Genomic DNA, 26,217 nt, shown 5'->3' on the forward strand with positions numbered 1-26,217 from the left:
GGATGGCACTGTTACAGTTCAGCCCACCTAAACTTTAGCTCTCTACAGCTTTGGTGCCTAATTGAAGCTAGTGTTTAGATTCACCATATGGTCAATGAAACGAGAGAGGGGTCTTGCTTCACGGCGGCAATTCAACCCACCTATCCTGGCATCATCCCCTATGTCCTCCCACAAGGGCAGAAGCTGCTATCACACTATGCTGCCCCAAGTCAGGCTTGCAGAAAGCTGGCAGCCTTTTTACCCATAGAGTAGACTAGTATTGCAACTCTGACTGCTCACCCTCCTCACCCGGTCTTAAAACTAGTCACTTAATATATTGTCCTTGGACTCCAGAAGATAATTTCCTTTACCCAGGGATATAAAAACATTTGCGCGACACTGGAAGACTCAAATGATGCATATAGATATTGTTTAAATTACTCTCACAGCTCTGCAGACAGACACAGCAAAGAGCCAGTACAGTTAAAGCTCATGTTCAAGACCGTGTGAATAGTCAACGTAGAAGTCTGCCAAAGGATACAATTTGCCATGTACTACAAGAAGTTTTATTAGCATTTCAAAACCTCAGAGCAATGTTGCATAATTCTTGAATGTCCACGAACATCTTATACATTAATTATGTATGTCCAACCTGTAAGAGCAGCTGGCAAAACATAGCTTTAGTCCTGTCCTTCTACTGTGTTAGAATGCTTTCCACTAAAAGTATTCACAGCCTAACCCCTAAACATGAATGTGCTTTCACTTTAATGTACTTCTAGTTTTCAGATGTCTTCAAAGCATCATAAAAAGGCTATATCCAATGAATTACAAAATAGCCTGAGACCATACATTTCCAGTCTGTAGAGGCTATTATTACTAAGACAGAGAGGGTAGAGATGGTTCAGAAAACAATGGGATAATCAGGAAGAAGAAAAAGGTATTCCATTAAAGCCCAACCACTACAGTAGCAGGGGGCACGTGATTTTCTGTTACTGTTTGGTGAACCTACCAGGCTGCACACAAGCATTCAGCTGAACTGGAAGGTACTTAGGGAAAGTACAAAGCTAAAACAAGGTATTTTTTAACATAATTTTCCTTGCAATTCAGACAGCAAGCAAAATAAAGATGGGATGGGCACTGACCAAAGAAGGCACCTCCATTTAAAGACAAACTGCAATGTTGTGTCCAACCCTGAACTTCAGAAGGAGCCTAGGCTGATGCGTCTTGGCGAACAAAGTCCAATAACCTAGGCAGTAGCAATGCAGCCACGACCAAGACCTGTCTCTGAATTCAGGGCTTGCCTCTTGGTTTTGGATGACATGCCTCTGTTGCAGTGCACTTCAGAAAAACACAGGACAGGTGAGAGGGAGGTAGTCTAACATGCATGTGGAGGCATCCAGGATGCTCACAGCCAGCTGGGCTGCTGCAAAGATTGCTTCAAGGCCGTGTGTACGTAGTAAAAACTAACATTTTGCCATTCCCTTCTGCAAGCTGAATAACAATGTGGGTTTTGTTATGCAAATTACTTGTGTCTTTTTCCTTTTGAAGCCAGAGACTTTTCAATCACTTAATCATCAAAAGCCAGAATTTATCAATCAATCAATTTACCAATTGACTGATTTATTTCTAGAACGTTAACTGTGGATTATCTGACACTCAGTAGCCACAGAAGAAAGACAGAGACTGCCCCAAATGCGAGTACTGCTTTCATAGAATCACAGAATCATTTAGGTTGGAAAAGACCTTTAAGATCATCAAGTCCAACCGTTAACCTAACACTGCTAAGTCCACCGCTAAACCATGTCCTAAGCACCTCAAGATCATTAGAGATCATCATCCTACTGCACAAAGCTACCCTCCTTCCCATTTACACTAGTAAAGCCCCACAAGAAATCCTTCAACTGGTATGCTTTTATTTAAAAGTATACCAAGTTACACAGAAGCAAGTAATAAAACAGGGAGCAGGAATCTTTTTACTTTATCTCATTATGTTTACAGGGATGCTGTACTCTTGTTCAGAGTTGAAGAACCCATACAAAACGTTTACATCCTGCAGAGATGCTGCTTGCACAGGGCCAGAAACAAATATGAATTCAACGTTGTTACATGACTCACAACAACATTGGTTTGATTCTTGGTGAGAAAAAGACTTCCCCTCTACTGTTATAAATTTACAGAGATCAATGTTTGCCCAGTACTTTACTCTTTTCTCCTCTGGTGACAAGAGGTATTTTTTCTGGGTCAAAAGGAATCAGCAAATGCAAATATCAGCCTTCGTATAACCAGCTGGAAGATGCTTCTTTCCTTGAAGCACCACCACAGATGCTGTCTCTGCCCATTGGATTACAGTCCACTACCTGGAAAATTACTTTTGATAGCCAGTTATTTACTGCTATTTCTTCCAGCAATTCCAAGCAACATTAGTATGTGCTACTTTATGCAATGTTAGCTTCGAAATGCAGCTGCTTTCAAGGCTACTGCTTTGAGGGTTTGATGCTTTGAAAGGAAATCAGGCTGCTTATTTAGGCACTACATCAGCAATCCTACAAACACTGAAAGCAGCTCCTAACTATGTATGCTGTTTGTAGCTTATGTGTTCACCAAGGATTTCAGAGTAGGTGGGAATATTATCAGTAACCAAGTGAGAGGGGGGAAAAAATCTCTAATGAAGCAGAAATGCAAAGGGAGTTACCAAAATCCAATGCTGAAGCCCAAGCTCTGTCTACAATACAACACTCTGTTTACAATACTCTATATACCGTGGTGTCATTTCTTTCATCCTTATCTGCGGTATGCAAACACTAACTCATTAATAAAGTTGTAGAAAAATCATATTTCCTGAAGAAACCTTTAGGTTCCTGGAGCACCTGCTCTAATCTACCAGCTTTAAAGTTTACTGGTAAGAAACCTGTAATGCAAGTAACTATACTGACTTGATGAAAATGGCCCTGCTTGTATCTGAAACCCTATTAAAAATACTCACTGACTCAATTATTGAAATTAATATCCTGGCACCCCAGGCACACTCAAAATACTTGAAAACATGCAGTGATGAGGATACAAAGGACTCTCCTCCAGCAGTAAAAATATGCAAACATGATGTGCTGTCAAGGAAACACATGACTCCCTCTTTTTTTGGCCGCAGGTGACACATGGCATTCTCCTCTAAGGGAATTCCTTTTGGTTTCCAGAAGATTAGTCACAGTGCTGAGCAAACGCCTATAGCTCCAGCACATTTCCACTCCCCCGGGGTAGCGTTGCAACCCTTTCCTCAAAGTCTTCTTACTTAAAAACACGTAGCATTTGGTTCCTCTCTCTAATCCCACGTACCCAGGAATAATTTAAGCCTTTTTAGCAACCTTTTGCAACACTGCAAACTTGCTGATAGGTCCTTTACTGGTTGGTGCATTCCTATTCACCATGAGACACCATCGCGTTTTATTTGCATTGAGCTTCACTTCCCAGCTTGAGTTCGCATTGCCCACAAAATCCCATCTGCTCCTGCAAGAGGGGATGTCAGGGCCTTCCTAAGAACCACCGCAGGGTCAGCTGCCTGCAAACCAACGAACTTACAGCTCTGCAGCAAGGCAGATGGGATAGACAGAAACCGCCATGCAAGGCAGATCCAAGATCCATCCATGCAGAATGCACCTGAGGTCTTCACCTGAGGAAGAGAAGCTGCTTCCTCCAAAACCAGCTTGAAGGGTGCTCTGGGTATAGGGGTAGAGAGGATTTAGGATTACAGCCAGTTTCTGGACCATCCCTGCACAGCACTAAGTTGCAGCCATTACGGACACAGGTCACTTGGGTGCCGCTATCACGGGAGAAGGTCTGCAGAGGAGAGCCCCGCATCAACGAGCACAGTGACCTGCATCTCCTGAGCTGACCCCAGAGCAGAGCTGAGGTTCCCATTCAGTGCAGAACCTGGTCATTTGGGGAAAAAGGGAAAGAGGAGGAAGCGAGAAAAATGTGAAGCATTAAGTTCAGTGACCAGAGAGTCGGAGAAGCGTTTAAGCGAACACTTGGCTTCAGGACGGTGTCCTACAGAAGCTGCTAGACGCTGTGATGCCGGGCAGCTGCAAAGGTAGAGCAGCAAGACCCGAGCTGGAAGCTGGCACTCCCGGCGCCTGCGCCTCAGCTCTCCACGCTTTGTCAGCCTGCAAACAGCTGGTGCACGGTGAGTCTCCAGGCACGCCGGCACAGCCGGATTTATTACCGCTTTGCTTTTCCCTCCCGGCAGCCAGCCTCCCTCCTCAGCCTGGAAGAGCAGAGCTCCCCGCACAGCCAGCGCTGCCTGTCTCCTGCCTGCGGGTCGGTACGGCACGTGGCTCATAGCCAGTCTTCACCGACCCGGTTTTGTCACCCAGCATCAGCGTGAACTGAGTATCGGTCTCAATTTGCTTCGCAAGCTTATACATCTTTGCTCGGGGCCTGAGTTTTTCCAAAAACCTCATGCTTTCTATTAGTCAGCGCATAAGCCTGACTAAAGTTAACAACATGAAGAAATGCCATTTGACTTCTTTTAGTTTTCTGGCTCCTTCTTCAGCATACAGCTGTACCGAATCACGCTACAGCTAGACTCACAAACATTATTATAAATAGCCTGTGCAAAATCCACTCAACCCCAAACCGTTATTTTGAGCACCATTAAATCATTCCCTCCTCCCTCCCTTTCAGTCCATAAACTTTTCCCCTTTGTTCTTGAGATAAGATCCCATAGTCATGTTATAGCCCATGGAGAAGTTTTATGGATGACTTACATATCTAAGAATAGAGCACGTATGCATGTAACAGAAGCGTCCCCAGCTCACGCTGGGGTTAATTAACACAAAAGAAGAGGACAAGACCCCTTGGGTCATCAAATTTGCATGCTAAAATTGTATTTGCGTATCTATGCAAACTGACCTCACTCATAAATCAGTTCTGCTCTACAAGATGGGCACGAAACATGAGAGTTGGAAGAAAAAAAGCCCCCCAAAAATGCAGCTGAGCTGTGCTAATGACCCTCGGTACCTGGGAGGGAGCGCTCCCCATCATCTGCCCACTCTCCCCACGCCTGACCTCGGTCCCCAGCTCCCCTGGCGTTAAAGGCTGAGATTAACTGTTTTCTAATTGTTTTAAGCGCAGGCAGAAGCTTAGGCACCAAGTGTGTGCTGCTTCGGGAAGTACATGGAGGGTGGGGAAAGAAAACAGCCAAAAAGTGACAAACACAGAAAAACATATATCTTGCTGCTTAAGCCAGTGGGGGGCGGGGGGGGTGGCGGTGTTTGGGGTGGAGGTTTTTGTGTGTTTTGGGGTTTTTTTTGTTTGGTTGTCTGTTTTAAATATAGAGCTGCTGCTGACTTATTTGGAGTTGTCCCTTGCTGCTCATGTCTAACGGGACCCGAGGCTTGGTTTCTTGACTCTGCCCGCCCCAGTGACGATGACCTTGTGCAAAGGCAGGTGAAGAAGTGGCGGGCTCTCACCCGCAGCATGGTGGACTACGCTTAACACAGTGAGATGACCGAGGAGCAAGTCTCCGAGCACCGACTTGAGCTCCAGCCCCGGGGGGCTGCAGAGTGATCTGTGCTGCTCCCTCCTCAAGACTGCCCAGACATCCAGGGCAATGGGTGACCTAAATGGGGTGCCTCTACAGTGAAGAAGTAACCATTAAGACATCCATCAATGCATGCACTGTGAAAAACCATCTCATTTTTGCTGGCATATCCCATTTACAAAGTTGGTTTCCCCCCCCAAGACCCTGTTCACTCAAACTCCGGTAAAAACAAAAGCAGACGGAAGAAAGAAAAAAAAGCACGCTTAATGACTTTCAGCCTCATAAACTTCATCTGTCTACCCCTACAAAGTCTGACAAGCAGATAAACTCGGTTTCTCCTTTTCCACTAAAAGCATCTGCGTCTTCTCAATCACTCCTTAAATGGAAGGAAAAATCACGTCCGCTGCCACGTCTTAACGGCTGCTGGAAGCCACCGGAGAGCTTATGAAGTAAGCTGATGGGCTTGGGTGGGAATACCATGCCATATTGCTTTGGGACTAGCTGCCAGCTAATGACACAACAAAATGATTTGGTATATTCTCAGGAAAAATATATCTACACTAAGTAGAAATTAGGATAAAACCAGGGAGCTGCATTTCCTTTAAAAAACCCGTAACTATATTTATATTTACTTTAAATATCTCTATATCATAGTATAGTATGTATTTATATAAATACATTATAGTATGTATTTATATAAATGCATTATATATACTTCCATATTAAATAGCTATTATACATTTCATACATAATTTTATTATATATTTTTATATATGTAAATTTATTTAGGGCTACTTTTTTGCAGTTTACTAGTTCAGATGAAAGCAGCTGCTCTTCGATGTCTAGCCATCATCGATTTGCCTGCAGAATGGTTTGGAACCAAAAAGCAGATGAAGGCTCCGCAGCTGGGAAGGGAACCAGGAGTAAATGGAAGGAGCAGAGAAGTTGAAATCCATCAAGCAAATTGGTGGTGTAGCGCAGGCCGGACAAACACTGTTCCCTCGATGTTTGCATTCGCAGATCCTATTACATTATGTGAGTGATTGGAGTATTTGTCATGGGGAGAAAGGAAACTGTAATGGAACTAATAGGGGGAAAACATGAATTATGGATGGTTACTACTGAGAGTTGAGGGGGGAAACAGCAGCACTACCCAAGCTGAAAGAGTTCACTCCTTTCTTTTTCCATTTCAGTGGTTCCCTGGGTGCAGGGATGCTCTCTCAATCCTCTCCTGCACGCAGCTCTCTCCTTGCTGTCCTCTTTCCTACAGCTGTGGCAAAGCCATCATTTTGTAGGACCTACGAACTTTGAATCAGGGGTCTGATTTATGCTCAACTGATGCTGTGGTTTCAGCACAGCTATATCAAGGCAGGAACAGAACGATGATTCCTAAAGCCTGGACTCTGTGTATTCCCAATGCATGAGTGCAAAACCAAAAAGGGAAGTTGCAAGAAGAGCAAACTTCTTCCTAGCGTTCTGGAAGGGAGCAAGACATGCTCACAAAATGACCCAAACTACAGCCAGCAGCAGAAAGCATCTGAATGCCCACATATAACGAGACCTGGAAGCCTTCTTGACCTCCCCCTTGGGAACACCCATTCCAAGCTCTTTCCAAAGGGATGAAATCCGTGCTGCTGTGCGTACGGGCATTTCCTATGTCAGTAAGCGGAGCAGGTCATGCACAGTGAAGTTAAGAGGGGAGCTGCTCAAAACTCCCAGACTCTCTGTGACACTAAAGAAAGATCATTCTTTTCTTGTCCACCTACCCAGAAAATGTGCCTTCTGAGTTGTGAGGCACTGATGCTCGACAGGACACTTCTGCAAATTTTGGGGGTTTCTGATATAGAGAGGATTAAGAGCAGCAGGGAAGTGTCCTATTTACCTCCTCCTCCACATAGAGGATCATGCCTCAGGCCTAATCCTTTCTTTTTTTCAGGTGAGGGGAAAGGAGACTGGACGTCATCTACGCATTTCCACTTGCATGAAGTCTCCCTTTCTGAAGATTCCCTCAAACTGTTAAAGCAGAGGAAGCTTCAGAAGGAGCATCCTTGTGGGTGCATGCAGCATGCGCATACACACTCTCCTTTCGTTTGGTATTGGGGTGCAGGGTACTGAAGACACGAGCCCAGAGCTAACCGCACTTTCTAGAAACACCTTGTTTGCTAAGTTATAGGCCATCCCGTGGCCTTTTCTTTTGCTGTCCTCTTACTCTTCTTTCCTATCCTTCCCCAACTCTCCCTCTGCAAACTGGTGCAATGCCAAGAGAGTGGCAGCAGTCAGAAAAGTAAGCATCATGGAAGACTTCCAAGGCCCTCAGAAGAAATTCTGGTTATTAAGGGCTGAGATACATTGCACTCGATTGAACAGGACCAAAGCTGATTCCTGAGAGGCAAAGGTTAATTAGACAAATGGCTCAAAAGGATCAATCTGTTCTAACTCATTATTTGTTGGGGTTTTTTTACATTTTAAAAGAGAGTTTAAAATAGACCAGGCAGCTGAAAATAACCCCCAAATTCCCAAACGCATGAGATAAAACCACGGAAGGCCTGAGACTGCCAGTAACATAACGATTATGGAGTAGTAGCCTAATGAATAAAGAACAAGCAAATCAAATACCTATATTAAATTCTATTGAACGCAGCAATCGTGTCTGCATGTACCTACTATGGGGGACCAGGTACAGACGGTGGCAATGCGGCTTAACTTCCAACATCATTCAAAACTCAGGGTGACAATCCAGGAGGCTTCTCTGGCACCACTTATACCTACTCCTTCACTGATTACTCCTGTGCCAAAGCCTTCACTACGTGGTCATTCAGGCAGCAGAAGAGAATACTACTGCAAGGGGGGGCGGGGAATAATCTGATGACAGTTATATTTACTCACAAAACGCACACAAGTTCTTTCAACTCACTTCTGACAGACAGCAAACCAAAACCAGTTGCCCATATTAAAAAGGGGGGGAGGTGGCTTTTAGTTTCATTTATATCATGATAAAATGTATTCTTCTTCCATATTGCATTTAGCTAAGAGTAATGTCTCCCTTCAAACCAGTTCACTTTATGTCCAGCAGTTTTGAAATTAAGGAAAACGCTCTGTATAATGTTCACAGTCTTAGGATTTTTTTTTTGGTTTTTAATTTTTCAAAGGACGCCTGTTTCCTTATAATTCTGCAGGAAGAGAGAGGCTCACAAAGAGTGTTGTGTTTGCGGCAACATTGATTTCTTCTGAGTCATTAAAACTGGACATGGGCGAGTTATTTAACTTGCACTGAATTATTCAAATCTGTCCAACAAGGGAGGAGACCAAGACTGAAAACAAAAATTTAGAAGCTCATAAAAATCAAAGGTGACTTAGAGCTTCCAAATATAGGCATTATGTTATAGTGTAAGTGGGCTCTGGCATTTGGCTCTTTTTCCGGATTTTCTGAATCATTCCCTGCTGGGGTAGAGCTTCTTAGTTCCAGAAACGGCACTTTCTCCGATCCAACCCTGCCCTACTGCAGCAGTGGAAAAACTGAATAGTTCTTAATTAAATCAAATGGGCATGGTTGGAAAGGGCACACCACCACGCTATCATTCTGCCATGAAGAACAAAGCTACCAATAAAATTATGGGGGCTTGGGATGCAAAGTGATCAACAGGGACTCTACATGAAGAATTTACCCCTGTGTCCCTGCAAAACAGACTTGAACTTGGGAAGCAATAAAATGCAATTTGAAATAGTTTGCATCCCCTTTCTCCATCAGGTATGTGAACCATATGCTATCAAGCTCTGATGTGAAAGCTCCTTATGTCCCCTTATTCATCCTCAGAAACTTAATGCACTATTACCTTGTCATACCTGCACATCCTCCTCTCAGAGAAATGGGTCTGCCCAGTTAAAAACCTGACAAAGGCATACCGTGGAAGCCAGTTCATTTTGTTAAATACAGGCCCAAGAACAAAGCTGCAGTTTGGTGGCAGGAGAACCACAATCAGCTGGTGGCATCTGAGTGCCGGTAAAATTTAGCCTGGCATTATGCAAAAAGTATTGAAGTGTCCTGGCTGAATCTGGACACAGAACTTCAAAGTCTTTTATAGTATGCTCCTAACAAAGAGATTGACCCTCAAAAGTTGGCTCCTAGTTTGAAGAGGCTGGCGGAGCACCACAGCAATTGTGCATTTCGTATGAGCATCTTCTGCAGAAGACTTCGTGCCGAAGTGGAATTGTTCAAACGGTGGAGGAGGCCGAACACCAGGGATTAAAATAGGAGAACATACACAAGAGGTGCTTGGAGAGATGCTATGAAATCGCTGAGGACAGGCAGTGCAACGAAGGGACAGGAGCACTACAGAAATCAAGAGCAGTGCTTTGGTCAAGTGTACTTTACGGCTCTTTCACAAACAGCTTATGTTGTCTTACAAATTCAAAGGCATTTCAACAGAAAGGATAAAATGAAGTGCATCATTACAATAGGTAGAGAACAAAGCAGAAACTGTATTAGCAGACAGTCCATATGTTTTAAGGCCTTCCCACGGTGTGGCTAAAAGCCAGCCCAACCGTGTTTCTAGAGTGGAGCTCAGGAAGCCGGTGACGAGACCTTGATGCTGCGGTGCCCTGCAAGAGCAAGGGGCAGGCATCAAAGGACGACGAAAAGACTTCGCCAAGGTGACTGAGGCCTTGTCACCATGAGGGGGGAAAAAAAGGGGTGGTTTGGCAAGATAACAGTCCTGCATTACTACTCCAGCAAAAGTCTCCAGCGCAGGCTTAGCCTATCAAGCTTGAATGTCAACAGAGCCGAGAGTGTCAGTCAGCGCAGCCATTGACTGCACCACAAACAGGAACGGTGGCAGGATCCACTGCCAACAACGGGGTTGTTCTCTTTATAGCATCTATACCATATGGTGAAGAAAAGGACGCAGTAGATGAGTCTTCCTCAAAACTGTCACTTGACTAGCCTGCTTAGAGATTAAAGAAAACAGAACAATTTGGTACCCAGGCTTTGAAGGAACATGAACATACATCCATCCTCCTAAAACTGAGGTCAATTGCACATTCCAAAATGTGAAGTAAAGAAATGGAAAACTGTCAAAAGAAGAGGACCAGAGGGAGCAGAGGCAGAAAACCTGTGTTTTGCATACCAGTGAAGATGGCACTCCTCCGTCTTACATGCGCCCAAGCCTTTCACTGTCAGAAAGACCACTGAAGACAACAGAGTAAGACTACTCACAAGTGGAGCTGACATCAAACCATAAGGAATTTTGTTTACACTGATGCTACACTCTTAGGTCACCAGAAACGCAAAGAATATTGTAGTCAGAAAATAACAATCAGCCAGTGCTGAGTTCGTATCTGCAAGAGCCCACAGAAAGCACAAATCAGATAAGTAAACCACCTGTCACATAAGGGCGAGAAGTTAAAAGCTTTCTTTCCAAGAGCCAATTACAAAAGTATCCTACCAGCTTCATCTAAAACATCGCATGACACTGCATTAGAATAGGGAATTTAGCTTATGGGGCATTTGGAGTGCCATTTATATAACTTTGACCCAAATAGCCGGCCAGACAGTCTTTCTATCAGTCCAGTTGGTTTTTACTTTAATAATGACTTTGAAGTGTGATAGGGGCGACACAAAACTTAAGCCGCCGGTTAGCCAAAAGCCACAACCTCATATAACCTTTGCTCTGAGTATCAGAGTAACACAGAAAGGTTTTGATTTAAACCTCCAGGGGATGCATCACATAGCTGCAACTCTAATCCGGGAGAGAATGTAATCCTTCCTTAAGTCTCAAAGTCAGAAAAACTGGCTGAGTTGGCTCTCTCCCAGCCAACTGCTGTCCTCAAACCAGCCTCTGCTCAGTTTGTTGGCAGAGTTTTCCAGCAGTTACACTAAGCAGAAGGGACAGACCACTTAAAAAGAAAGTATGCAACATAAACGTATAGCAGAACAGACTACAGCCTGCTACCATTCACTTTTTCTACTGCATCCCGGAAAATTCCTAGAGACTGTGCATGGTAAAGAGAAGAACCCTCCATCAACCAAATCCTGGGTGTCTGTCTCCAGGAGCACTACAGAACCACAAACACAGAAATGTTGGTCAAAAGAGACTGTCTGATGCAACAACCCCCTCGACACAGGACTTCTGTGAGGTCAGCTGTGGCCTCACCCAGCTGAGTCTTGACAACCTCGAAAACACTATGGCCTCGAGATAACCTCTTCCAGTGCTGCACCAACTTCTGAGCGAGGAAGCTTCTTCTAGCATCTGGTCTGAAGATCCCAAAGCAGGCCATTGCCCACATGTACTAAAGCAAGGGGTTATTTTACCCGCAGTGCTGGGATTCTTGTTGAACTTCATAAGGCTTCTGTTGACTCAGCCAAATTTCTCCAGGATCTTCTGGGCTGAAGGGCTACTATCTGCCACGGTTGCCACTCCCCCGGATTATGTACTGTTACAGTGCATAATAACTTATTACCTGTCATAAAGGATAATTACCCTGTGTAGCAAATACCTGCTACCACAATGGTCTTTGTTGACATAAGAATAGTTTTATCTAACTAGACAGACGAGTCAAGTAATGTTTTCTTTTTCCCGCTCCAGCAAAGGCTTGTGCCAGGTTCTTCAGAGGACAGAGCGAGATACATAGTAAAGAAGCCAAACAGCTTCTCTGCTTTTTCCCCCACTCTCATCTCACATAATGGGATGCCACCACTGTCCATGTAATCGTCTCACTTGGTGGTTCCCAAGCTTTCTGAACTGCGAGCCGCTGTCAAGATTGAAGCTGCTCTTCATGGAAGATTACACGCTGTTGTGAAACTTTGGGCCAAAAGACACTTCAGAAGGAATGTCTCTCACCCACCATGAAACCACAGTCACGTCAGTCACACCTCAGGAACGGGGAAGGCGAGGGGCAACTAATCCTTTATTTGAACTTCAGCTGAGCTCCTAACCAGTGTGGCATTTTCTGGCATAGGCTTAACATGCCATGTTAACAACTCCATTGAAGCAAGCACAGCAGAAGGTTTTCCCCTTGTTCTAATACGTACTTAGAAGATAACACAGTTGAGTTATTCTATATCCACTTAGCACAGTAGCCTTTTTGTTCTAGTATCTCATGACTTTGAGATCAGAATGCACATCATCAGTTAAGGAACCTCATTAAAATGACCTATTTCTTCTACGGAAGAAGAGAAACCTGAAGTTTATATCATCGAAGATATCACTGAAAGTTTTAAATTGTGGAATAACAAGTTTCAAATCAGGAGTGTCGTATGGGTATATACACAGAAGCTTATGTTGCTAGCAATGATGGGTGCTGTTACAAAGGCAGATTAACCACCTTTCAATTAATTACTGCAAAAAAGCCTGTGTACAATGGGACATGTAGTAAATGCTTCCCTGCAGCTGAGTACTGTACACAGGAGCAAGTCGTGACTTTCCAACTTATTTATGACAAATACAACCACCGCATTTATCAGAATAATTAAAAAAAAAAAAAAAGAAAGAAATGCGCCGCAGTGTCAGTCTCCAAGTGCTCCGATCTGATAAGGAATCACGTGGCGTGGCTGGACCTCATCAGGCGGAGCAGCATCACGCTGAAACACAACAGCACTGCCCAGGCACCCCGCTCCCAGTGCTGGCACCACAACCGTGCCGGCCACATCCACCCTCCCGGGATGGCTGTGTGGCAGAGCTCCGTCTCTCCCGACAGGCAGCAGCGGTGACCAGACACCAGAAGTGACCACCTGGTGGACCTCTCCCCATGCCACATCCCCACCACGCAGCAGCTCTCCTGCCTGTGTTTTTTAACACGTTATTCCCTGTGGACCTCCACATGCTTTACAAAGGTGGCAAGCAGCGCTGTCCCCAACACGTACAGCTGAGGCATAGTCTGGCTTTCTCTTGCAACTGCAGATAAAGTGGTTTGAGCGGTCCCCGCTCCTGTTCAGCAAGCCGCGTTCAGCGGCTGTTCAAGTGAAGCCGATTTATTTGGCAGACAAGAAGCTCCTAGATCAACCTGGATCAGCTCCGGGTGCTGAGAAAGAGTAAGAAGCAGCTAGTGGGAGGATCTCAGAAGCACGTGCTTCTTAAGCGACGATGAGAATACGCCTGAAATGGCAGACAAGTGACACACTTGTCCAACATCACATCAGAGGTGGAGATAGGACAGAACCATGGTGGCCACAGTCCCAGTCTGTAGCTTTGTTCTCTTAGATCACCTCACTTTTTAATGTCTCATTTAGACATTTTACAGTGCATGGAAGCATATGCATTATATAAGTGCTAATTATATAGTGTACATGGCTCCTATTTCAGGTTTAAGGAAAGCATTCATGCATTATTCGTTACTTCAGCATTTACTCTTTGCGATTTGGACCACTGCTCTGATTTTTATAGTACACCCCCTCCCCTTTGTTTTTTTTAATTTGGCCAAATAGTTCCTAGCTATAATTTTGATTACAATTTGCAAACAGTGGTTTGTGGAGGACTAATTATGGTGGTGGAGGCAGGGGAAAAACCTGATGGATGACCAATGCTAGTTTAGAAGCACAGGACAGCAACGGGAAGCATCACGGCCTTCTCAGCAAGACTCGGTCAAAAAGCAGAAGTTTTGGGCTGCCTCTTTCTCAAAGCACGACAAATAAATCCCCAAACACTAAATAGCTACAGCTTAGTCTTAAAAGGCTGTATGTTATTTAAAAAAATCAAAATAAATAAAAATTCAAACCAAAAGCAGAGCACCTAAGGAATCACACAGGCTGGGAGGATGGAAAGGGACATTAATTTCATTAGACAGCTCTCATTAAACACAGATGCCTGCAGACTGCCACAACTGTCACAGTATACAGCCAGCACACAGGTACGTAACCAGTAACTATAGAGAGTTATAGAAATGACCATTACATAAATTGCAGAGGGCTGCATCTATGAAGGAATTTTCTTTAACCAGCCTGCTAGTATCCATTAAGCTCTAAAGCAAGGTTTAACGCCTAAAGCAAGGAGGACTTGTCATATCTGCTTCACCAGATGCCTAACAGGGGACAATAAATGTGATTGTGCTGTGTCAGCTCTGTCACCAAAGGTTTTGCTTTAGAGAGGACACAGGTAAACTTAAAAGCAAAACCCCAAATCCTTCTAATTTTAAAAGCCTGTGAGCTTGTTGGGGATTTAAAAAAAAAAAAAAAATTGATTTAAAGCCTTTCAAAGAGCCATGAAAAGGAGATTTTGTTAAACACATCATGCTTGCCATCTTATTTGTGCTACACAACGTGAGTAGGGCAAAGATTGAAGGTGCTTTGCCCATGAGTGGATGCAGCCTGCTGCGAGCTGCGGGCAGCGTCAACTGCCTGCACGGAAGTAACCCGGCGCAGGCAGGGATCCAGCCAGACGTCTTAGGGGTTACTAGGATTCACGTTTAAAGAGGAGAAACACTGACTCTCTCTCTAATAAAAATAAAAATTGCCAAAGGCAGATGTCTCCACGTGCTTAAATTCAGTCAGATATTATGTGGTTGGGATTGCATTGCCACAGGATTTAATAAGAGGAAGTTCTCTTATCTCTTTTGGTTAGGCAAAAAACCCATGTCTTTTTTGCTTTATAGAGGAAAGAGAAAAACAGCATCCACCACACAGCTACAGCCTCTGTGCTAGTGTAAGGCGGGGGGGGGAAGTTCCTGATGTTATGAAAGTCCTACCAGTGTAAGAAAGGTTAATAGAGTTTATTGAACTTCTGATAGGGGATAACACCAGCATTTCTTCACAGCTCATACGCATCAAAAAGGTGATTTAATTTTTTTTGTTGTTTATTCCTCCGTGACTAAACTCAAGGGCTCTGCCTCCAAGCCCATTCTGCTTTCTGAGCCAACAACCAATTGCCCTCGCCGCTCACCGTGGCTAAGCAGAGCGGCTTTACGCAGCTGTGCCGCACATGTAAGGGCACTGAAGCTCATAGACACGGCAACACATTCATTCCTCCTATGGGACTGATTTTGGTTTGCAATCTAGGCAGCCAGGACATCCAGCAAGAAGGAAAGCCTCTGCACCTTCTCCTGATGAAGGGGAGTCCACAGAGCAGCATCTGTCCCCCCACCAACTGGCTGCTCCCCCAGCGTGGTGCCAACCAGGCACCTGGGGCTTCCCAAACATGCCACCAACTTTGTTCTACAACAGACCTGCCTACGGCCCCTTGGATGCTCACCAATCTTGCACTAGTTTAAACAATAAAATACAATTCAAATGAAAGAAAGGATGCTGGTGTAGATAAAGATGGTGTGGGAGGGTGTATGTGGTCTCAGAAGCATTCGTTCTGGAATTTACCTAACAGAAAAGTCATTGAAATATAATGCAGTAAGTGTGGTTTTAACACAAAGCACAGAAATGCTATAAAGGAGGTGTTTCAGAAAAGAAATAGAATGTAGGAATATACTTCTGCTTAGTGGGCATGGTGGTGTTGGGTTGATGGTTGGACTTGATGATCTTACAGGTCTTTTCCAACCTTAACGATTCTGTGATTACGATGGCGTATACATAGAAGACGATAAAGAAGATCAGCCCCTCCCCAATGCCCCAAACCCCAATACTCAGGAAAAGACCAACCTTGTCACAGATAATGAAAGAAAAAGAAACAATCAAGTACAGCAGCATTCACCAGCACTACACTGAAGAAAAAAGCTGAGCGCAAGATTGCAATTTGGCATCTTATTCGGAATAAGGTCAACATGAAGCAGCACCATCCTCAAGGGAATGAGCTCAAGGAAAGAAAAAGGGAGTCCTCATGGAGTGGAGGAGTATGATGGGTCTCTGGGTGACACCGTGGAGCAAAGTCAATCTGTTATCGAGTCTTTAGGGTGCTCAGCAAGGCAATGAAGGTAAGCTCTGCGGCCATGCGTGAGCCTGGGTGATCCCACCTGGGATAGTGCTGCTCGTGCGAATGACCACGTAGTGACACCGGAGGGTGAGAAAAGCGGTACACTTGGGGAGGGAAGGCTACAAACAAGAAGAGGCAGCAGTCACCCCTTCCTCTTTTAGCAGAGCCCGGGGAGGAGACGGCAACATACGTAACACCTCATGACACAACCACACAGAAAAATGCTAAGGACAGCTTTCCCAGGAAAGCAGGGTAGAAGAAAGGAGCAGAAAGGAGAATTTCCTCTTCCTCTTCAGAGAAGAGCATGAATAGTTCAGGCAAAAACTGTACTGTTAGGGCTGAAGCATAATTTAATGGTCAGGATGGACAGAAAAAGAGGCTGAGCAATCACTGGAGCAGATCCTCAGCAGAGATGCTCCCCCCTTCACTGCAAAGGGAGGGTGCTGGGCTGGGTGGCAGTGTCCTCTCTTCCCACAGCCCCAAAGAGCAGAGTGAGGATCAGGATGAAACCTCCCGCCCTCCCACCAACATGAATTCTGGCAGACCACGCAGGAGGAGCGGGCACAGACAGGCGGTTTAGCAGTAAGTTGCGTACCTTCTGCCTACGCAAAGAAAACCAGGTTATTTAATACCAGTTGCCACTTTATGAAAGAAAAAGACAACTCAGCTTTCTTCCAGACTTGTAAGGAGCCATTACCCACATGCATACATGGTAATGATGGTGGAATTTCTGCTCAGTCATAAGACACCCAAATAAATGCGTGTTGCCCTGACACAGAGCAAGGAAGCCAGAGCCGGGGAAGACAACCTCTCCTGGTGAGTAAGCGGGGGTGACGTGTGCCTGCACAGACGCAAAGACAGCATGCAAAGGGAGTTGGGGAACACCACGAGGTGAGCCAACACTTTGTTGGGATCAAACCCCCCTGGCAGGAAAACACTGCTATCACGAATTTGTCAACGCTGCCACAAACCACCTCCACGCTGAAGAAATCTCTCGCGTGGCAGGCAAACCATCTGATTTCCTAAGCCAGCACAGCCAGGGTGTTGGGCTTTTGCTTTCTTCTCCCCCCCACCCCCATCCCAAAACACAATAACGCTCCGGAACGCTCTTTCAAGAAGGGAAACACCCATCGTCTACAGGATGTGAGAGGCGAAAGGGATGTGGGTTAGCAACACGCCTCCGACTGCTGTGCCCTTCAAGTCGTACCAGGACGTGCCCCAAAGCTCACAGCGGACAACGGCAGATCTTGCATATCAACGTGGGACCTGGCTGTGAAGCATCCTACCCACCTCCTCTTTTAGCTTTCCTTTCTCGGGGCAGAACGCAGCCTTTTCCACAGGGCATGGCTGTGAGGGATGAACGCAGAAGGTGTGAGATTATGGATCACAACAGTCTGTAAAATTTGTAAGTGTAGCTCTGAATTAATCCTGTTTTTTTTTTTTTTTAGAGACTATCTTCATGATTTTTGAATATTCAGAACAGGTGATACCTGAAGGTTAGGGCCTGGCCCTGCAAAGGGGGCTCCTACATCTATACACCATCGATTTAGGGATCTCAGTCGAGCTGGCTGGTACTCACGGGTAAAGCTGTTCATAGGTTCCCGTAATTAGAAGGAGACGCCCCGAAGAAAAACCAAGCTATCAAACTGTACGTACGAGCTCCTCTAGCACATCTCTGCGTGCCTCAGACCACAGCTTTAATTCTACCCCAGCTTCCCTCTCCTCAAATCAACTCCTTTAGCACTCCAAACACCCACAGCTAATAATATCAGAAGGGGCAGCAGAGCGAACAGCAGCACAGCCGGGTGTACCGGGAAAAGTTCTCACTTCACCTGAGCTCCTCACCCGCTAGAAGGCAGGAAAAGGTGAAATTACATAGCCGGAATAAATTTCCTTTTTGTTCTTTATTTGCTCTGTCTCCTTAGGCCTAAGAATGCCTCAAGAGCTGTGCAAAGTCTTCTGGAGCAGCACCTTCAGGTATCAGTTGGGTTGACCTGAAGGCCACCATCTTATAAATGATGCAACCCAAACCTCCAAGGTCAAATCCCTGCGCTGAAAGATGTCCTTGTAAAGACATTTGAATACATCTATATATTCATTACTTGTTCTCTCTCTCTCTCGTTGTACCTGGGTTTGGGAAGAAAAAAGGCTGGTTCAGTAGAAAGCCCCCTCCTCCCTGTCCCATTAACCTGCTTTTATTTCCCCTGGCTACCTGCACACAGAAGGAAAGAGCAAACCAGCCGCAAATCACCCCCCAAGCGACTGCAAGCAGGGTCAAGACGGAGGCGTCATTTCTTCCTGCTGAAACCCGGGAGCCCCGCCATGCTGAACATTTGTGCTTCTTGACGGCAGGCCAGCAAGCAGATAAATGGAGCACCACCGCGAGCCAGCCCGGCTAGCTCAGCATCCTCGCAAGCGCGCCGTAGAGCCGAGAGCTCGTACCACCGTCACGCCATATAGCCGCCCTCTGCCTTGGCTCATCGCTCATTCGGGGTTACGTTATTCCCATGAACCGCTGCTTGTCTTCCCGCACAGAAAGCCAACAAGGGAACATGCTAGCCTCCCGAAAAACCATACCCTGCAAGGAGGAGGGGATTAGGAGGGAACAATGTCGGAGTGTCTTCAGTGAGCTGGAAGCAATCCCAGCTTCCAGCTGCACAATGACATGCAGGAAGGAGTTTTGAAAGCTTCCCAGTCACAGAGTACCCCTGCGTGCCAGGCTCGGAGACGTCTGGACATAAGAATGGCCTTTAAAGCATAAGGATGCAAGAGGATTGCAGAGCCCCACACGCAGACCAGCCCCGGCGAAGCGGGGGACAGTGGCTCGAGCTCAGCTTTTTTTTCCCTGGCATCGGGTGCCAATTGTGTAGTCCCGATCCTTAACCTTATTTAGGTCAGAGGCTTCAACACAAAACAGTCTTAGAAACGCAGATCTTCTGTGGGAATGAGCAAGCCTGCTTGGCCAGACCCAGAGCTCTCCAGACATTGGAGCTGAAGTGCAATCGTATGTTAGAAAGGGATGAGAGGAGGAGATCGTGTTTGATGGGCTGTGCTGGGTTCTGCACGGCAGTGCGAAATTGTGCCTCGTGCAGCTTTATACGCCATTCGCATGTTTTGTAATGAGCTCCAAGGCAAATAAAGCAGCTCTCAGGGAACAACACACAGGGCATGAAACCAGATCGTGCGGATGCTCACGAAGACGTTCCCCGTTGGATTGCCCTGATGCCCTGCCAGCCACCGTGATGCCATGCCTTCCTCTGCTGTGCCACAGATCATTGTCTTCTCCTGCCTGAACAGGTGATAACCCACCCAAAAACTGGCAGATAAATGGTGAAGGTGGTAACGGGGGCACCCCCAGGGAGCAGGAGCGAGAACATTGCATGCTGAGCCCCGGTGACTATTTTATTGGATTCAATATTGAGCATAAAGCAACTTAAAGAAGGCTCCAGTGATTCTTCTCAATGGTGCTTAGGCACCTGCAGGCCTACAAAGTCCATAGAGCAGAAATTATAACCCTTTGAAAACACCATTCTCAGCCCCATTTCTGAATTATTCTGAGGATAAAGTAATCATTTCTCCATGGAAAGCATTTCAGATTATGTGAAGAGGTGCGACTCGCACAGGTTTTGTTAGCATGACTGCCTCCTAAAGTTGTGCCATAGAAACAATCTATAAAAACAATCAAACCAATGATTTAATACCTATAGGCAATAATACAGCACTAAAATATCAAGCTTGCCATTCATGGCACCCATAAGGCAAAACGCCAATATGGAAAACAGGATGTAAAAATAGGGTCACAGGGAAACATGCAGAAATGTTTGACTGGATGTAGCATCCAGGAGGATGGAAACAAGGAATAAGCAAACTGTCCAAAATTTAACCACCAACTCCATGGGAACAAACTTCTGGGTTTGGCAACCTTTCCAGAAGCATCCCAGTTTTGAGGAGCAGACCCAGGAGATGAAACTTGAGCCAAGCACTGGGAACAATAAGAATGGAAGCAACAATCTCTGTGCTTTCTTTGGATGGTGGACTCAAGCTATTGCATGACCCTTGTTCCCAATAACGTGAAAATATCCTGCAACAGATAAATACACATGCAAAGTTTATGTATGCTTGATCAATTCTTTAGGTTATAATGACCCTGTGAAGATCTCATGAGCAGCAAAAAAAAAAAAAAAAAAAAAAAAAAAAAAATCCCAAATAGCCCCTAAAAACCAGAATGACAGTATAGACACCTGGCAAAATCTCTCCTCCAGAAGAACTGAAATTTTCAGACCATCAGACTTACATTCCTAGAGAAAAACACATTTACATACCAGCTAAGAGAATACCCACACTAAGTGCTGATCTGGTTAAAGACTCCAAACAATCCTCCAAAATGTACCAGTAAGTATTTTTAAAAATGGGGCACAGGGAGTCTTGCATGGACAACTCAGGCTTTCTCCTACAAATACCAGGGTTTAGCCACATCAAGCCGTACCTAGGCACTGAAGACAAAATGACACCACCGTGAAAAAGCTGATATTCCTCCAGTACTTTCTATTTTTAAGAGATATTCTGAACAGTGTGCCATGTTGAAGAACTGCTAGACAAAAAGATTCTTCTGATATAAATTCATCCATCTCTCCTCACAGTGCTGACGTCTCCAGACACTATCTTTAGGAAGATAAGATGCATACGGAAAAGGAATTGTAAACTGTCGGTGCAGCATGCACCCATACAACCTAATCAGATAGGCTCAACTGAAGATAGGAAAAAAATGCTGAGGGCTTGTGCTGCTAAGCTCCTAACGTACATACAAACTCCTTTTAAACAACTGCTCTTGCAAGTTAAAAATAATTCCATGTCCAACACATCAGGAAGCTAACAAGGTATTTTTCTGCAGAGCTTTAAGTACCTCTGAGGAACAGAAATCAAAAACATGAATACTTTTTTCCTTTAAAGCAATGGTACAGGAGCCTCCCCTATTTGCACGAATTCGTAACACCCCCTGAAATAAAAGGCAAGGCTGCACTTTTCAAGCAGGTTTTGCCTGAAACTTGAGATATCTTAAAAGGCACTGATTTTCAAACTGCCTGGCAAGAGGCTTCAGCGGAGGAGAAAGAAATGCTGCAGCACACCTTGGAACGAGAAGACAGCGTTAGAATGATTTGGGGGGAAATATCACAGATGATCCAAGGAAACTGAAGTCCTCAGCCTCGTAGGTGGGAGGTGATACCATTGAGACCTCATGGTGTGAAAGCCAAGGCTTGATCAAAATTCACTTGCAATAAGTGGAAGCATTCAAGGTGTGGCAAGACAATTTGAAAGCCAAGAGAAGCCAGCGAAAAGGCTGTAGTTCAGTCGAACTGGAGACAGGACAAGGAAGGGGGTCATGTTCAGGTTACGACAGCAAGCTTTGAAGGTCAGGTCAAAGATAGAGGCAGGTTTTACGAGGCAATTTCCTTTCAACCTATGGACCATCAATATACAGGAATATAAATTCTTACTTTTGCTTTCTTTTTGCCAAATTGGAGTGCACAGCTGGGCCATACAGAGTGCCACCATCATCCTTGCACACAGCTCCTCAAAGAAAGCTGCTGTACTCTACACACACACAAAGTCAAAAAGGGAAGGAGAAGCAAGTCAAACCACAGCCAAGCCCAAGCGGTCTCAGTTTAAAAAAGAAATGGGAAACACGACATGCTTATAGGTGGCTTTTCCTTATGCAGCACAACCTTCATCTACAGGCAACGTTTCCAGAATTTTTACTGCCAGCAGCTCTGCGTGGAAATTGTCCAAATATCTATTAAATCCACGGGCTGCTGACTGAGGACTGTTCGATCCCTGAACCTTTATCTTGTCCTTTAAACCATTGTTTCCTTTTCTGCGGTGCTACTTCGCACCACAGAACTCAGAAGCAATTAAAACAAAAAAATCATGGGGTTTTTTTTGGTAACCAAAAGGTAATCTTTACCAAGAGACCCCTCTGAGACGCGTTGGAAATAGGGCTGAGCTATCTGCCAGCGGTACCAACCCCTTCGCCCTCCCCCAGGCCACATCCTGCTCATTGCTCAATGCCGTGTTTTCGGGAGGGTGGCCAGCGCGGAGGACAGCGGGCAGCGCTACTGGTAGCGCCGTCTCCATTGATTATGAAAAGGGAGCGCAAACACAGCTAGAGATAAGGGAAAGAGCTGTACAAAGGACTAGCAGATACACAGATAGACGGCCAAAAATTGCACTACCATTGCTGCCAAAATCATAGGTAAACTTAGGCTGGTCAGTATACCGGTTGCAAAGGGTAGCGAGGTACCACCGCAGCATTTTCCTGCCAGTAACATTTATTTTCACACTGAATTCAGCAGTGGCTCTAAGGTTTTATACATGGCGGGGGTCTTGCGTGGGTACAGCAGACTTCCTCTTCCACGTGTTGTGGTGCCGGTATGTGCCTCACCACCACCAGCCCCACACGCCACGAGAGGCAAACAACTCAAAGACTTCCTTAAAGTGGTCCTGATGCAGGTGGACCTCATCACTGCCTCCAGTGGAAGGGCCACCCCTGCCTATGCTAGCTTCAGGGGGTATTACCACTGGAAAATTGCTGCCTTGTTTAAAACGCAAACTGTTTTAAATCATGTAACGTGGGTCCTTCCCAGCTCAGACTCTCCTCCCTGAACAGGAGTTTACACTTTTCCATCTTCTCGTCTGCTTCGAAGGAGGAACAAAGAGGAGTAAGGTAGTCATTTCATACGCTACAACAACCGCAAACCCATGGAACTGACTTTGCGTGCATAAAAGCAACAAACTTGCCTATTTTACAGTTCATTTTTCAATACCAGATTAGAATGGCTCCTGCCACAACACCCTGCAATTCCGTGGCATTAAGCTAGAGCCGAACTTGGTCTTATTTGCTTAAACAGAATAAATAAAGAAACCAAACACAAGGTTTCTAAGTTAACATCCAGCGCATATCCAACAGCACGCCGCTTCCAGTTCAGTAGAACGTCCGCTAACCTTTATGCGAGCGAGGGAGGGAGGGCATTGACCGAAAATTACCCTGAGCAAGGCTGGAGCAAGCGCTCAGTGGGAAAGCGCCTGTCCCTCTGCACCCGCAGGCCTGCGACGGACGGACCGACGAGGATGCAGAAGGGAAAAACGGAGCTATAAATACAAATGGATTTGAAGGAGAAGTCCAAAAGCAAAAGCAACAGCCTCTGTATGCTGCAGCCGGGAGAGGTTTATGCTTCCCCCCGCCTTGTTAAGCAAAGGGCACGGCGGTTTTGCAGGACTGGCAGCGTGTCACGAGCGCGAGGGATTTAGGGCAGGAAGGCTGCCGCCGCACCGCGCAGCAAAAGCCTTGTTGATCAATTAGCTGTTCAGTAACCCATTAAAAACCCGTTCAGCTGTGAACGGCTTGGACAGCTGCTGTAGCTAAATTTGCACAGGAGCCCGAGCACGTTACCTGAAACGCCTATAAAAACACAGCAAAAAATAGCCACGCAGAAGGAAAAGGAAGTTTTCCAATTCCTCCTCCTCGTCCGTATCCCTAAACCTATGGCATGAACTGCTCCCAGGAATAGCTTTACCCCGTGGGACGTTCCCCAGAAAGAGGGCATAACCGTGCTCTCCCCCCCACCCCGTGACAGACCCAGAGACAGGACAGACAGACAGACAGGGACGGGAGGTGCCAGGCGCCGTCAGATGGAGGGACTCCAGCCCGCTCTGCGCAGGCTGGCTGCGTTTATTCCACTGCAAACACAGCATGCTTAGTAACCCCAGTATTCCTGGCCACCCTTCGCATAGACAACAACGTGATCCCAAGTGTATTTTTCCATAAGAACAAAGTTTTTTTTTTAATTATATTTTTATACGCAGTTCAGCTCCTGGAACATGCACACGCGTGGGGCACGAGCAGGGTAAATGTATTTCTCTCACTCGCTGGCCTCTAATAATTTTGCCACAGGCACTGAAAATAACGGCTCGGCGCTGACGCCCGGCACAAACCTGCCTGCACAAACCCCCAGAAGCGGGGATGGAAAGGAGGTCAGCGGCCCAGATCCTCCCCGCCAGTGACCGAGCAGTTTGAAACACTCCTGCCATTTGAAAATGCCACACGGCTCGACTGGATATGCTGCATATGCTGAGGGTGAGAGAAAATGGTTTCTCAACAGAAAACATCTTTTTTATTACCACAGCTACGTATTCCCTTCACTGTTCATCTGCTGTTGACATGATGCACAACCTGCTTTTGGCACCTTATGTGGCATTTCAGGACCTGCCATGAATCACCCGAGCCCGAGACGAGGGAGGGGACCAGGCTGAAGCAGGGTGGAAAGCACACCCAGACCTCCAACGGTGGAGAAGAGGTCTTCATAGGTCCCTCTGCAAAGCCACGAAATGCTTTCATTCTCCATCGAATCGGTGGGCATTGCCAGCTATTATTCAAACAAAGCAAAGTCCCTCACGTAAAATAATAAATAAAAAAATCTGGAAGTGAAGAAGCTACCGAGTTCCTATTTTTAAGCACTTTTATTAATAAATGTGCCACGGTTCTTGTCTCCATCACCACACCGTATAATAGTGCTGAGAAATTGCTGCAGCGTATTGTAATTATTTCAGTAAGGACACTGTGTCTCCGTCTGTCAGCATACACCTGCACCGCAATGAAGAACAATGCGACTTAAAAATAAGTTACATGCATGCTGTAATCTGTGTCCTATCAACTTTTCTCTGCTCATCTGGCCAAGCCTTGAAATCATTATTTGGGCCAGACTCCCAGAGAAACGCTCATTAGAGACTGAAGAAGCAGGGTCCTCCTAACAACGCAGCTGTAGGAAACGCGCTGAAGCCCAACTCCAGCAAGAAGGGTGCAGCTAAATCTGTAAAACCAGATTCTCTCTTAAACGCCCCAGTTTAACACAGCTGGAAACCCATGCTCAGTGAGCCAAACCAGCACTTGGTTGCAAAGACAGTGTTTTCCTCTAGTTGAGAGGGACTGACTGAGTTTCGGCTTGCGCCTTCTCAGGAACTTGCAGTATTTAATTCCTATGTTTGTGGTCCCTTGGTCTTTCTTACCAGGAAAGAACAGCAGCAGCAGCATCTTCTGCCTTGGGGAACGGTCCTATTGCTCTTTTTAAAGCCAAAACTAGGAAACCACCCCTCCTGCAGCTGTACTGTGAGCTCCCACACCGCAGAAGAATCACAGAGCATTAGAGATTTGTTCATAGGATGGAGCCCTATGCGTGGATCCCCACTCTGTCTTCTACAGTCGTGTGGCACAAGCTTTCTGAAAAGTCTCGCAGGATGAGGTTATAGCCTTTTGGCCTCTGCTCGTGATTCAGGAGCAGGCAGTAAAGCATCATTTACTAATTTGCCAATTTATTGCCATAAATCAGCCAACCCATTTCATCTTTGCCGCGTGGAACACAGCAAACACTGCAGGATCTGCAGGAGTAAGCTGGCAGCTCCCATTCACCAAAATACCTGCGATCTGCAACATGAATCCAGTGACATGAAATAAATGCGCAGAATAGCCCAGGAGGCATAGATCGAAACTACGCAGCCATTAAGTGCTGCCAGATGTATCAAGTACACATGTTGGGAGAAAAAAAAAAAAAAAAAGAACAAACACTTTCCCAGCTGATCTGTTCCGTTTTAGTCAGGCTTTATGGCAGAAGAACAGTGACAGGGTATGATTATAATTTTAAAAAGGAGAAAAATCAGGTTTATTTTATATGGATAAACTGGCCTTTAACTATACTATTTTTCCAGCCACACTCTCAACTTTAAAGCAGATAAAAATGGCTGGGTACATACAGCCTCTCAGATGTTCAAGGGATACACTGAGGCAGTTCAAAGTCAACAAGATGC

The 26,217-nt window shown here is 45.6% G+C and overlaps 1 protein-coding gene across 1 annotated transcript in view; it reads right to left on the bottom strand.

The window, feature by feature from the left end:
* The window catches only part of EEPD1 (endonuclease/exonuclease/phosphatase family domain containing 1), a 67,408-nt gene that overhangs the window by 34,156 nt on the left and 7,035 nt on the right, over window positions 1–26,217 (bottom strand). The gene's annotated exons all lie outside the window — the stretch shown is intronic.

Source organism: Gavia stellata, chromosome 6, assembly GCF_030936135.1.
Source record: "Gavia stellata isolate bGavSte3 chromosome 6, bGavSte3.hap2, whole genome shotgun sequence".
In the NCBI taxonomy this organism is placed as follows: Eukaryota; Metazoa; Chordata; class Aves; order Gaviiformes; family Gaviidae; genus Gavia; species Gavia stellata.